Source organism: Python bivittatus, unplaced genomic scaffold, assembly GCF_059951505.1.
Source record: "Python bivittatus isolate LINGU-HERP-01145 unplaced genomic scaffold, Pbiv_v1 ctg000980_np1212, whole genome shotgun sequence".
NCBI lineage: Eukaryota > Metazoa > Chordata > Lepidosauria > Squamata > Pythonidae > Python > Python bivittatus.
In genome coordinates, this window is record NW_028277125.1 from 47,806,729 (window position 1) to 47,822,158 (window position 15,430).

General features: G+C 37.3%; 1 protein-coding gene across 2 annotated transcripts in view; it reads right to left on the reverse strand.

Moving 5' to 3' along the window:
* The window catches only part of ITPRIP (inositol 1,4,5-trisphosphate receptor interacting protein), a 36,450-nt gene extending 21,304 nt beyond the window's left edge, over window positions 1-15,146 (reverse strand). Inside the window, exons 1-2 of one of the 2 annotated variants that reach the window (XM_088132513.1) lie at window positions 14,754-15,146; window positions 14,280-14,343 (exon numbers count right to left, since the gene is read on the reverse strand). The gene's annotated coding sequence lies outside the window, so the exon portion shown is untranslated. The remainder of the gene's footprint in view (window positions 1-14,279; window positions 14,344-14,753) is intronic. The other variant, XM_088132512.1, reaches the window with a different exon arrangement.
* Window positions 15,147-15,430: the final 284 nt, after the last annotated feature.

Genomic DNA, 15,430 nt, shown 5'->3' on the forward strand with positions numbered 1-15,430 from the left:
GGTACCTGGTTACTGCTCCCATCCAAGACTGAGTAAATTACTGAAACACTGATTTATATAATTAATAATTCGGAAAGGATATATTTATCCTGAGAACTAGTTTAGGGTCTGATGAATTTTAAGAGAACTCAGGACTGCCAATTGCTCCATATCAGCCTCTCCTAACCTGATGCCTCCAGATGTGTTGGAAGGTTCCAGGTTCAGCATTTCATGAGGTCTGAATTCATTCAACTTTTAGTCAGATACATCTAAGACCATCAGTTTGGAGAATTTTCACCTATTTTAAGACCCAGAGCTCCAGAAATGACTCCAGGGATAGCCTGGTTCACCCTGATCCCTAGTTCAGCAAGGGATTCAAACAGATTTCTGTCTCCTATAGCTTAAAATGGGAGAAAGACAAATGGCTATTATCTTGTTATTCATCCACAAAATGGGGCGAAATTCACTGGAAAGTATCACCCTAAGAAATGCATGAAGGGTGCTAAATTAATAGAAATGAGTGCAAGACTTTTCAAGCTATGTCTGCTTAAATAATTTTTTAAAGCATACCCTATCACAAAGGCAGAATGAAATGAAGTCTGTAGTATCACCTGCTTTATGCTCAACAAATTTCATATATGGAGAACAAAGGGTTGTGCTAAAGGTAGGGGTGGTTGAATTAGGAGGAATTGATTGTTGGGAGGCTAGATAACTATTATGTGAAACAAATGGTAAAACTAGGGACTTCTCTCTGTTCCCAAGACCAAGGCTGGGATTGTGATAAATAGTGGTAGTCTGCTCACGAGGATCACTCTGATTTAAAGACATATAACAAATTAGAGTGCAGACCTCTTTCTTCCCTCCATGGCATTTCACATATAAGATGGAAGCCTTTTCTCCTTTTTCAGTGTGACTACATTATTGTTGCCATTTGCAAGAACAGACTGCAACTGGAGCTTTGTGAATGCCCATGTTTGGAATGGAGTGAATTTGGCCACATCATTCCATCTTGGGTACTGTATATGAAAACTGATTTCAAAATCTTCTCACTCAGTCTGGAATTCAGGCTTTAGCCAGATCCAGTGCACAAACCTAACAGGACTAGAACAGCATCTGGAAGCAAGCTAAGGCTCAATTCTGCCGCAGGCAGGGGAAGCCATATGCCAAGAAAACAGCAAAACAAGCCTGCAGATACCTCCTTAGGCAATGCATCATTTTAATGAGAAGTGATGTTGGTGCCTTAATGCTCCATCAGCATCCACCTCTGAAATTAAAGGTGTGGTTGATTTCCTTGTGTGTAAGAAGTATGATGCATAATCCCCTTAATCTCAGTGCTGACAAACACAATAAGCTTGTTTAATATTTGTTACCCTGCCTGTGCATGCCAACTGGTGAGTAGCATTAGCTAGAATAAAGCATAATCAAATTCCTCTCCAATTGTGGGGTGTGTTAGAAAGAGGGTGGCAGTAAGCACATACTCTATAGTTCTTTATTTGATTTTTGCTCTGCAGTGATAAGCTTCTCAGCTTTCATTGTGCTGCCAGTTATGACATCGGAAAAAGCCTTGAAAATTTGTTTTAGGACCATAAGGGTCGGTTCTAATTTCCTTTCCTCCATGCTTTTATTTATACCTACAACATCTGCTGCAACCTCAAAAGAGAGGTAGCATTTGCAGGAAGATCATAGGCAGTGGGGCTGCAATCTGCCTTTCAAAAAAATGTATAAAGCAGCAGTTTTTGCAACAACAGGGAGATCCTTGTTGGAATGCTGCTCCAGCTAGGCCTGTAAACAGGTTAAATAGTTTTACTATCCCTTTCAATGCTTTGGTGATATGTTTTTAAAAAAGAAAAAGAAATCTGTGATAAATGTGTGTGAAACTAAAGAAATCCTTACTCTAGGTACAAAATAGTATATTTGAAGATTCCTGCACTGGCAACTGACTGCACAGATTTTAAACCAAGCATGATTTTAAACATTAAAATTATGATGGACAAGAGACATTAAGCCTAGGGTAGGAATTGCTGTAATTAGTTGACTGCTGGCATACAAATGAACAGAAAATGTTTGCATTAAAAATCATAACTGTCAAGACTTTAAAAAATCTTAGGGACTACGAAAATTATAAACTTTTTATAAGTTATAAATTATAATTCTATAATTATAAAATTATAAACTGTGACTAAAGTCACAGACATACTATACCAAAATAAAGGTTCTCACTGACATATAAACAGTCATAGGAGAGGGGCAGGCAGAACTTTCAAGGAAACTTTCACACAAGGTGGGTTATGGCAGAGATCTATATGTCCATCAGAGTGTAAAAAAGGTACCATAGTTAAGCACAATCTAAGGTGTGACTGACATGCAAAATACAATTAAGCTAAACTATCTTCTATTCTTCTGCTTGGAATTATACCAATAAAAAGGAAAATAGGTGTGAGCTGAAAGAGAGGCTAGGATTATTTTCATACAACTAAACCAAGATTTAGCATTACTCTACATCCAGAAAAAAAAAAAAAGAGTTAATCTTAAGGGTGAATTAATCACACACTTATTTTACATTCTATTTAATCCAAATTTCTGTGAATTATTTAAGAAAGTAAAAAATAATTTTCACATTTATATATAACCTTACTGACATACTTTTTGTAAACATCTCATGTACAACTTTCCTGAATAAACACAGTATGTACTTAGCTGTCTTAATTTGTTATGTTAAGCTTCCCTCTACTCTTATTATCTGATCTTCCCAAACGTTAAAAAAAATGTTTGCCACAGAATATGAGAGAGATGATCTTGAGGAAATAGGCAAGAACTGTTTGTTACATAAGGAAAGAGGACTGAAACATATTCAGAAGATACTCAGGCAGGTTCCTCCCTTATTCACTGGGGTATAAGAGGGAGGGGAGGTAAAAGTTGGCAAGGTTCTGTTACTATAGCCTACCTCTTCCTATGGCATCTGTTTCCTGAACTTGTCTACATCAAAGGGCTGACATTTGGTAAGCAGATTTCCTACTTATGTATGAAATTGTTGAGTTGCTGGCCATGAGATAACAGGAATCCATTTTTTTTAACACTGAAAGGTGAGTTTTTTCCTTAACTAAAAATGAATTAATAATTCTGGATGTTTTATGCCTTACTGAATTGCTAATCACTGTTCCAGTTTAGATATATGAAGAAAAAAGTCTGTTAGCTGGAAAGGTAACAAAATCTTTCCAAGTCTTTTCTGCAGCTATAAAGAAGAAAGATGAAAGTACATGAATGAAATAACAAGTGATTACCTGGGCATTCTTCAAGTGATCCATGAAGGAGTATGGTAAAAATGTTCAAATATTAGTAAATTCCAGCTTAGAAAACCACTAAGCAAGATTATTACATTTAAAACATCACAAAGGATGCACAGCACTACAGCTAACTGAAACACAAGTCTACTGCAAAGGGAAACATGCCCCTCAAAACATTGAAGAAAAATCATTTGCAATATGCTTCATACATATTTTGTAGAAAATTACAAATATATCTAGAAGAGAAATATTTGTTTGTAGAATGTTATGCAGATTTTCATTACTTTATCCTGTATATCCAAATCATGACTATTTTAAGGGATTTCCCAGTATGGAAATGAGATTGGATGAGAGTTTTAGCACATCAGCATAGGAGTATATTTGGCAGCGTGGCCAGATACTGTGCCACTCCTGTACTATATACGATGTGCTGTTACAGGACTAAGAAATTCCAAGAGCATTTTGGATTATCTTGATTGATGTTTTGTCAAGTATTGGTTATATAGTATATGATGTAATATTTATTGCTTGTCAAATGACCATAATAAACTTGAAAATTAAACTACGTGAATTTGCAAAATTATATGAGAGCTTCTATAATAAATGGGGGAGAATCTCATCCCAAGAGGTTCAGTCACAAAAGAGTTTAAGGGAACCCTACATGTAATTTGTCAAAGAAATCTATTGTTAACTGTCAACGTAATAGTGGGCAGAGGAAATCAAAGTCCAGGAAGATCAAACTCTGAGCAACTAATAGAAGCAGAATTTCCCTCTCGTGTGAACTTTTAAAAGAGGAGTGGGAACAGCCCCATTTTGTTTTTGTCTTTTACTTTCATGGGAAGTTTAGGAGCATACCCTCCTGGGTTGCTTTGCTCTTAGCAGATCAAGCAGCACCTCAATCAGGGTTGGGTTGGAAATCCAGAAAAAATATAGTAATCAAGGGACTAGTGGAAGCCAGATGAAAATTATAATTTTGATTCTAAACTCTTCTAAAAATATTTGAACTGTAGTACCTTGGCTCTGTTTTGTTTTGTCTTTGTGGGCACGTTCTGGGCTGAAAGAGCAGAGGCTGAGCTAACCCCTTCTGAAGTCATTGTAGGCTCCCACCCTGTTACTATTCCGTAAGATCTTGAAGGTTGGTTGTTCTCCCAGGCTTTGGGTTAAGATGGATGGAGCTTCTTGTTAGATGTGTTTTTGTACATGTTTTTGTGTTGAGCAACTGGAACCCATCTTGTTTTAATTTAAATTGCATTAAATAGCTATTTTCCTTGCTCCATTTCTTCTTCTGTTCTTTCAACTCTTTAACCTTGAAATATACAATAAAAGCTTAAATTCTTAGTGAATCAATGACTCTCATTCTGAAAGAAATTTAAAATTAGCACACACTTCTGCCCACATGGTTAGGCTATAAAAGGACAGCAGGGAAAGAATTCACCACTTGCCTCCTCCTTCCTAGGGAACAGTGACTGGTAGCAACATTACCAAATAAGTTTTCTGCAGGAGCTATGAGAGAATGTGGTAGGGATTCTGGAAAAAAAGGTTTTCAGAGCCATATTTGTGCCCCTCAGAGAAGACAACCCATTTCATCCCAGGTACGTGTGGAATTGCATGTGTCTCCTATTACAGCAGGACTAAAGTAAACTGTAGTTAGGAAACTAAAGAAGAACCAAAAATCATTAAAATATATCCAGTTTTTCCTAGACACGTCCTCTTTTGGGACACCCAAATTCCATCTAACAGATTTGTTTTCAATATTTAAACACATCTGGAATTTTGTGACTTCTAGGTGGATGAAATACCTGAACATTTCTGGAAACTGTTCACTCTCCCTACCTTTGAAATTCACCAGAGATATGGTACAACAGGACACTTACACAACCTACATGTTAGAAGTGTTGCTGGATATGGTATACATCCGTTGCAGCCACTTAAAGCCCTAACAACTTTTCTACAGCATCTGCTATTCAGCGATGCTGGATGGTTGGATGAGAGCTACTTGTTGCTGCAAGCAGGTGCAGCATTTTAAAAAAGCTTTCCAGATAAAAAACATGATAATCATCTTCAATTTCAAAAAATCCCACTGAAATTAGCCATTTAAGGGAATTTTTCCTTTCAGTTTAGTCATATTTAGTTTTGCCTTTCCTCCATCATCCTGAGCTTTCTTTCCATGAACAGCGTAAGTAAGGTTTTTGAGGTCAATAGATGGGATGTTAAATAAACAAAAATGAGAGATTTTCCCCCATCCTCCTCCTCCTCACTCTGTAAAGAAACTTGACTCTTGAACAGTGGGAAAGAAAGAGGCACTTTGAGTCAGATGTGTAGCCAACCGTTCCATAAATTTCTTTTCCCCTGTTAAGCAAAATTGGATCTGGATGAGTAGCCCTATTTCCTTCCACAAGAAAGAGATGTTTGCATACTAACAGAAGCCTAGTAAAGAAAAAGCTGCATCAGCTCATGTCCATCTCTGATTAGGCACTAAAGACACACCGAAGAATGTAAAATGAAGTACTCCATGAGGAGGCTTCTTTTCTAATCATTAGAATTGCCACACTTTCCCCCCATCTTTTTCTCTGAGGAACAGATTTATAAGAATTTAAATAAGATATTTAGGCCACAGACCACTCCCCCTACTCAGTGTAGATGAGAAGATAGAGGATGGCACTGTCCCAGTGAATTAAATTAGTGTTAGTATGCATATTGCACAGGTAGAGATAGGAGTTCTGACCTAATAGTGCACAAGAAAAGGTTCTGTGCTCCATTACGCTGAAGCTATTTGTACACAAGAAAATACTTGCACATATATACAGTCTTGTAAAAACTAATCCAAAATAGATAGGTCAACTTTCTTTTCTAATGTCATACCCTTCTCTTTTTTCATTTTTGTTTGCTAGAATACTATGCTGTGAAAGGAAAATATTTTTCCCCACCAACATAAATAAAGGTGATACATATCTACTCTTCTTTACATTTGCTAGTGAAAGGGGAAGGGGCGATTTTCAGCATTTCCTCTTTCTTCCTCTAGCATCTGTGGCAGCTTCAAGTCAGTCCCACAAACTTGGGGTATTCTTTGAAGCAAACGTTTTAATGAATCTATTATATTTATAGAGCATTATTTTTTCAGCAAAATATCCGGATATTAGGCAACCAAATGGCAAATAATCTTGTTTTTTGAAACTTGGTAGCAAAGCAAGTTGCCCTAAAGACCACTATTTGAAACTTTCTCTTAAGCAATTTGCACAGATATGAGAATAAAAGGATCTTTGCATTTATTTTAGGGTTGCCAATTTCTCTGCCTTTTTTTGTATATTTCATTTCTAAGCTAGGAACAAATTTGCCACTCCCATTTTTTTTTAATGTGGGACTGGATTTCAGCCATGGGACTAAGGCACAGAAAAGAGGGAAACTTTATTCCTGACCTGCTTTACAAAATCTTTAGTTTTCAAGTTCCAATAATAGTTACAAATTTAATGAGACAGACTGAGGTATTTTCTCTCTTTTCCGCAATGTTTTTGGAAAGTATTAATTAAAAATATATGGATATCATAAGATGATTTTATAACAATTTCAAAAGAGAAACTATTGTTTTGTCATGCACCAAATGTTCTTACCAATTGTAAATACAAGAAAGGAACTTGCTGTTTTCAACAGTTCAGTGTCAGAAAGGTTAGTCACATGGCCAACACTGACCATTCCTTCCAGCACAAATGATTAAATTTGTGGAAAGGCTCTTCCTTTGGTATGTGAAAAATAAATGTCACAGAAATCTGGAGGTTTTTCCTTTTTCTTTTCTGGAAAAATTCAAAGTGACTCCTCCTTCACCAAAGCAGAAATATCTGACAATTCAAACTGAGACAAGAACCAAATCCACACTAGGGTTGTTTTGCTTGGAGCAATTTGTATAGTGCGTGACACATTACTCATCTTATTGCCCTTATGCTTTTCTAGTGATGTGGACATCTAGGAAAATTTGAGGGGTGGAGAGAAACAATCTGCTCCCTGGTTCTTCCTATTTTTTTCCTGGGCCTTTATATCTCTAGATATAATATATTCAAATACTAACTGGTATAGGCATGTACCAATTACATGGTTTATTTATGACTAAACAAACACATGCACAGATTGCATACACAATAATTTGTCAATTATTATAGGATTACTGTAAGTTTTTCATCGATTTGGTTGATGATTCAGACAAATCATTTGCTGCTGGTTAACAGTTCCCTACTGAAATATTTGTTCAGTTACCTATTTATAAATGGGTAACTGAATACAATATAATGCCTGTATTCTTAATTTTTCGGCACATAGAAAGGTTCTATATGGTTCACTTTATAGGTTGAAAGAAACAATGGCCTGTAGTTTTTAGTTTCCTGCAGCAAAACATCTGTCTTGTGGTAGCCTGAAGACTAGAACATTTATTATGACACAAGCTTTTGTGGATTACAGCCCATTTCCTTGTGTGTTCCCTTGTCTCTGGAAGTAACCATAGTACTGAAATCCATTCCTGTGGTTTTCTCTGTGACTCTTTGCTGCTTGTTGTCCCAGACATAAATATGGTTCTAAGATTACTGTAATGTTCTGTATGCAGTACTACCTCTGAAGACAGCCCAGAATGTTCATTTCATACTGAATATGGAGGCAAGAATACCAATGTCAGTTCTTATCATCCTATTATATCATCCTCTGCTTCATTTCCAAACTCATTTCAAAATGCTGCTGGTGTCCCAGCTAGCAACCTGAGATTATACCTGGGCTTCTACTTTGGTTTCCCCTGCATTCTGAGATCAGGCAGGTGCCACTTTTGAGTGGCCCTTTCCTATTTTGGCTCAAAGGTTGTGGAACACCCTCCATAAAGAGATGCGTTCGGTGCAGATATCAGTATTTTTTCAATGCCACATAAATATTGTTTTTACTTCCTAAAGAAATAAGTTTTAAAGATTGTTTTCTGCTTCGATTTTTTTTAAGTTATGTCTTTGTGTCTTGCTTGTTTTTCTCCTGTTTTAATTTTTTTCTACCACTTTTTACTGCTTGTTTGGCTACTTTTAAATGTTTCAATTTTCTTTTTAATTTTTTATATTGCCCTAAGATTTATCTATACATGGCATATAAAATAAATAATTTTATGGAATAGAATTACTTTCATATTGGGTCATGTACAACTATTTATAGCACACAGTTAGATGAAATAACGTAACATTGCATTACATGGATTTTGGTCTCAGATAAAAGTGCAAAGGACTGCCAAGAGTGACCTCATGTTCACTTGCAAGAAAAAAAGTCTTTAAACACACACATTTGTGTGCACAGAACTGAGCTATGTGAATCAGTGTGGTATAGTGTTTAAGATGCTGGACTGGGACTTGGAAGACCTGAGTTCAAATCTACCCTCAACCATGAAAACTCACTAGATTACTTTAGGCCAGTCACTTTCTCTCACAATCTCCAACTACTTCACAGGGTTATTTTACAGAAAATATGAAGAAAAATTTCTCAGTCAGCCACTTTAAGCTCGTGGAGGAAAAGTGGGATAGAAATCTAATAAAACAATAAATTAGTGTGATCTGAATGTAAAGCTGTATTGAATGGGCTGCATTATGAAAGCCACTACTTCTCTGATGCTATTAGAGAGTAATACTGTTTTGCTTTACAGCAGAGAAGAACAATGCTTGAAGGGCGATGGCCACAGATCTTCCCCCCATGTTCTTAGGGGCAAAAGGAACCACCTGTTGACATTATAACATTTACAAAATGGTAAATTATCAATCCTGGTAAATTAGTCTGAATGCTCCAAATTCCTACATCAATTTGAGTATATTATAATAGCCAGGTCATATTAAATTTACTATGTATTATCTATGACATTTGCTTTTCCTTTTCTACTCATAAGCTTTGTGAACTCTGTCAATGATAAAGACACTAAAAAAAAATTATGTAGTTAACCAAAGGGGAGCCAAAGTGCAATGTAAGCATCCATCTAAACAGAGGCAGGAAAAAAGGACAGCAAATGTAAACTTTCAGCTACGAAAATGGGTGAAACAGTTTGATAAGTTTATACTACAAATTTGGTAATATGGGACTACTAAGGAAATATGAATTTATTTTTATCACTAGAGATGTTGTCCAAGGTGCACCTTGGAGGCTCCAAAAATACCAAATCTAACTTTCCTTTAATTACTTTATTCACCCTTTCCTCTTAGAAAAAGCAGAAATTATTACTACAATAAAAGAGCCATAGCATGTATCCTTATGGCAAATAGACCACACAGTCAGCAACTAATCTATGTGACTCATTTGGGACATGTCTGTGATGAGAACAAATGCTTATTTAGTTAGTAACAATGAGGGCAATAAAAAAAGTCTTTGTTCAATATCCAATGACAGGATTCCCCTGTCATTAAAAGGCTAATTTGCAGCTTAATGCAGATTATAACTCCAAGGAAATCTTCTACAACCTGGTGCTGTCAAAATGAGCTGGGACTGCAACCTCTGGATAATACCTCTGCAGTGAATAGAAACCTAATGCTGGCTTGTCCTGGTAAAACTGCAATCTGCTGAAAGTACTGAAATTGAGAACTTTTTTTCAGTTACTGAAGCCTTTCTGCCACAGAAGAAATGGATCAAAGACAGAAGAAAGTACAACCAGAATATACAGTAGTCTAAAATGCTGAAATCTGTTCCCTGCACAGTACACCTAAACTGTATATATTTATATGATGATAGTTGGAAAAATATTTCTATCATGCTATATCACAGTAAAAAATAAGAAATCACAATATGGATTAAAAGATTTGGAAAATGTAAGGACTACAGCCACTCCTCATTTTGTGGCTATCTTGTTTACTGACCATTAACAGATACGATGGTAACAATAATAATAATAATTAAAAAATCATTTTCTTATTAGTGTGCACACCTACAACCAAATTTCATGCACCTGACAACGCACACTAGAGTGAGAGTAATACTAGTGTAGCTATATAAGAACTTAATCTAAATGAGGTGGCAGCAACCAGAGACCTTCTCAGTGTCTTTCTCTCTCATGTGTTCACTATTTTGCTTCCAATTTAAGGATCAGACTGCAGTTGCTAAATGAGGAGAGGGTGTACCACTTGATATAATATATCCATATTTAGTTGTCCAGTCTTAAAATGTTTTCCTGAGGTCCTTTTTAGATACTTCCGCTTGAGGTCCTTTTTAAGATACTTCCGCTTGAATAAATCTAGCAGCTCTGGAATAGTTCCTCTCCCTGCAAGGTTCCTTGTTACCTACTTTAATATCATTCTGCTATCAGAAAAAGGCCCTTCAGTTTTGCCAGGTCTACCTAATCCAAGGGTTGGCAGTATTTTTGGGCATCAGATGACAAATAAATAAAAAAAGAGGCAGGGGGTTACAACGGCTGAAATCTCACAAAAGTCACAAATTTTATAATTTTTCAATCTTGGCCCCTATGCCATCATGTTTTTTTTTTAAAATCTCTTGTAGAGATCTTGTATCACTGACATCTTCTGAGATTTGGCAATTTTGCAATTTTTTGCCCTTTTTAATATATTAAGTTTTGTGATACCATCTAGAGATGTTGAAACCTCCTTGGCATCTGGGGCACCTTGTCGTTAATCCCTAATTTAATCTGTTCCTGCATTATATTTGTTTCATCTCTGCCTTATTTTAATATGTTTATTAAATTATAGGATATATTTTTTTTAAATGCATAAATAAAAGCATGAGGTGTCCTTTCATAGTTTTCTAATGGGCCGTTTGGACACATAGCTGAGATAGGACATTTTCCACTGTCCTAAAAGTAGGCTTTTGGTACCCCTTACATCCAAGCCATTCCCCACCCCAAACCTGCAAAGGATCAGAACTCCAAAGCAGCTCTTACTGCTATACAAGTTGCTTAGACCTACTCTAGACTATTGTCATTTTAATTGGTTTACCTCAAAAAGGTGAAAAATCTGGCTTTACAATTTAAAATGTGAATCAGATTGACAAAATGTAATGCTGTTCCTAGTTCTCACAAAGTATTCTTTTTCCAGATTACCTGTTTATTTTTTGTACACTGCTCCATTTTTGCCTATTTCCCCCACATCCTGTTTCCCTGTGAAAAAACAAAAAAAGTAGGGCAAAAGTTTTGCTTTTTCAGCTGAGCTTCTAGCAGCACATCAGCCAAGCACCAATTTAAATAGCAACATCCCTGCCCAGAACATATCCAGACTGTGCCAACTCCCTACCTAAGACTCTCAAACTGGAATATCTACCTTCTGAAAACTGTCAGCTATTAAAAACCTAAACTGGGAAATATGCGGCCCAACAGAAATTTTGTGAGGTTAGGATTTAAAGCAGCCTTCCTCTGCATAAGTTGATTCTTAAAATTCTTTAACTAATCAATCCAACATACATGGAAGACACTAAGTTGGGAAAGGCTGAAAATATACATATACACAGAGGGCAAATGTATTGAAAGGTTTTACACCTTTCTTTATTGGAGTGAGCAAGTCCCAAATAATGCACAAATAATCCCTTTTAGGTCATCAGAGCTATCTATTCCCTCCAACTTGCTGGGCTTGGGGGTGTCTTGGACTTCAAGCCAAGCCAGCATAGTCAATGGCAAGGTATGGTGGTCACGGACATCCACAGCATCTGTACGAGATGCCTATTTGAGCTCTCAGTACTTAAGAGTGCTTCAGGCAGCTGGATCTTCTAGCAGTTGTAGTTCCACTGGAAGTTTAAGTTGTGTCACACGCTCACAAACTGATCAAGGACTGTGCCAATCACTTTTCAGCATTCTGTTTCAAACATTTTGTTTATAGTGACTATAAAATTTGCCCCAGACTTTTTTTGTTCTTCAAGATCCACGTATCTTATACAAGCTAAAACCTGCCTACAGCTTTCTTGATCCATAAAATCTATTGGACTACAATCCCCATAACTCTCAACCTCCATAGCCAATTCTGGCTGGAGTGGTATGAGTTTGTGGGATTGGAAATTTGGAGAGTGCCAAGGCAAAGAAGCTGTTTACTACCTATACGTGCATTACTCCAAGCCTGATCCATGAAATTCAGCATCTGTAAGGCAGAAAAGCCTGTTAGATCAAAATCACTGGTAAGCCAATGTGGTTTCAAGGGAGCTGTAAATAATCACAACGTTCAAATAAAAATGAGAATTCTGATTTTTAGTTTTAAGTACTACACAGGAAGTGTTTCAGGAGATGGTGATGCTAGGTTTAAAGAAACTTAGTGCGAGACAGAGGAGAGGAGTATTTTCCAAAGGATCTCAAAAAAGGAATTGAAAGCCATTTTGAATTATTCCCAGTATATTTACAGGGTAAGATAGTTCCCAAATTATGGCTTAGCATCATTTAGTTCATATGGCTTAGTAAAGAGCAAGCAATCTTTTCTGTTTTATGATTACATGATTTATGATATTTTAATTAAATTGTGGTCTGGCTGCAGGGAGGAATGTCCAGTGACATACTGACATCACTGGGAGGTTTTGGGAGGAGAGCTGGGGTTTATTAAAGGTTTAAGAAGGCGAGTTTTGCCTTGCAGAGTCTTTGGGCCCCTATTTCCACCCTTATTTTAATGGAGATCTTTCTCTTAAAAAAAAAAAAAATCACACTGCCAAAAATCTGCCATTTTGTTGCTGAATTTGGCAATGTAATCTCAGTCTTGATGGTGCAAATTGGGTCTAGGAGAGCCACAGGGCTCACTAGCTGCCCATTTTAGGCTTAGCTTATGTGGAAGTCTACTTTATGTGTCCTTCCATTGCCGCATCTAAGCAAAGATCTATTCTAGCAGTTTTCCCACAGCACCAGCCAAATGTCTTGAAAAAGCCTACAAGCAGGGTGTTTTGAAAGAGGAAGATAACATGAAACTTTCTTTGTATTTTGGATCACAGTTTTCACAGCCTGTGATCACTGGCCATTCTGGGTGATGCTTACATTACTCCAAGTTGCCCAATTCCATGTGGCATTCAATATAGGTTCCATGTAGCTGCCACAATTAAAACCACTAACTGACCTGCAACCTTCATGAGTTTGTCTAACCCTCTTTAAAAGTAATCCGAGCTAGAAAGGAGCAATAGACTTAGAATTACATTTATCTGATAATTCAACCTCAAAAATGGCATGTACTACTAGGTAAGCACACACAGCATTGCAGCATGAATTTTCAAGGACCAGGACCTTACAATACATAGTTACAGGCCAGGTACCTAAAATGTATTTTTTCGACAGATATTTAGATTGCAACTCCTAAAATTACCAGCTAGCATAAAGAAAAGATGGTGCCAAGTTAGGAAACAGTGTTATAATGCAGGCATGGCAAGCCAGAAGAATAGAACAAAACTGAGTTTGTAATGGGGAGAACGCTTCACAGAAAATGTTGAAGTCCTGATTTTACATTTTTACTTGTCTGTTTATTGCTAAATTATCTATTTTAACAAATCTATCTAAGCAAACACATGTGGATACAACACAGTTGTCACTTCAGAGGCTCTCCTGGTGCCTACTTTACTATTTTTGAATCTCTGGGCAAAGGCCTTTTGCTTTTAAGTTGTAAACTTCTAAACTGTCTCATCTTTTACAGTGCATTCCATATCTGTCTACTCAGATGCAATCCTTATTGCTTCTAAGCACTTACTCTCAGGTGGGTGCCCACAGAATTACTGCCTTGTGTTCACATTAGAATTTATTTGGTTTTACCCATAATGTTTCTTGTTAATTTGCATGTTGCTGTAAACTAGCCTGGAATCATTTGGCTCAGGAGGATTATAAAATAAATTGTGGACAATTTAGCAGTTTAATAACAGCAGCAAAAAAGCACTTATGTGAATAGAAAGAGAAAGCCGAATAGTCTCATGGGAGGCGAACATCCTGGATAATCAGAATATGGCCCATAAAAAAAGTTTTTGGTATCCATCAGCAAGTTGAAAAAGTAAACTCCCTTGAAGGAGGAAGTGCTGCTTGGGAAATCAATTTCTGTTTTGAATAAACCTCATTTTTCATAAAGTTTGACGCACCTTTTTCCCTTTCCGTTCCCTGTTCCGCAACTCGTTCTACTCGTTTGCCGGTCCTTGTTTCGGACTATGAAAAAACGGGGCAAATTTAAACTCTTTTTCTGAACTACAGAATGACCCCAACCCCTTGTGAGAAGGGGGCCCGCCTGTTCTTTCTTTCCCCCTCTTCATTTGGCGACCTTCGAGGGCTGCGAGCAGAAAGAAGAGAGGGCAGGGGAAAAAAGCGCAAAAGTGACTCGTATCCTTAGCGTCGAAAAAGGCGGGGGTGAGGGGGGATCGCACACTTTTGAAAAAATAACTGCAACCAGCAGACTCAACTTTGCAGCTTGCATTTTCAGGAACAAAGCAAACATCAAAGAAAAAAGATATATATATATATATAAAGTTATTCATTTAGTGTGTGTGTATATATATATACACACACTAAATGAATAACTTTTTTTTTTTTTGCGTCAGACGAGTAAATGCTGTACTTACTGTGTCCTGCAACAAAAGTTTTACTTGACTAAACGACCAACAATGACCCCTTTATCTGCTTTCTCACGCCAGGTTTCACGCTTTGACTTTTTCGTGCCGAAAGCGACCAAAAATTAGCCCGAAATCCTTTCCTTTTCTCTGAGCATCCTCCACGCCTGTTGCTTTTAGCTACGAAGGTAGCGTTACTACGACTTCCCCCCCCCCAGTTTACTCATTTCCTGGAGATGAGCTTTTTTCTCTCTCCGAAAAACTCTCCACCCATCAGAGAAAAAAGCAACGCGTCCAACTTTCTGTAGAGTCCCGGGACATGCTTAAGGTGGAAGGTGATTTCTCAAACACCACAGCGACAATTGGCAACTTTTTGAAACTACTTTTTTGCCGGTTCAAGTGCAGAACAAAAAGGACTACCGGATCCTTAGCGGACACTTCCCGAGTAAGGCAGGACACATGGGGGGCGGGGGGGGAGGAAGAGGCAGACAAGATGGTGGACGCCCTTAAATCCTGCTGATTGTGCAACACGCGAGGAAACAGCAAACCAGCAACTTTCCGGAGTTTGCTCCTCGTGGGTTCTCTAGCCTTGTGAAAACAAGCACGTGCAACAAAACACTTCCTGCATGTACATTTCTTTGTCCGATTACACTGTCAAGATTTCTCTTTCATATTTGGCCTTAACAGTT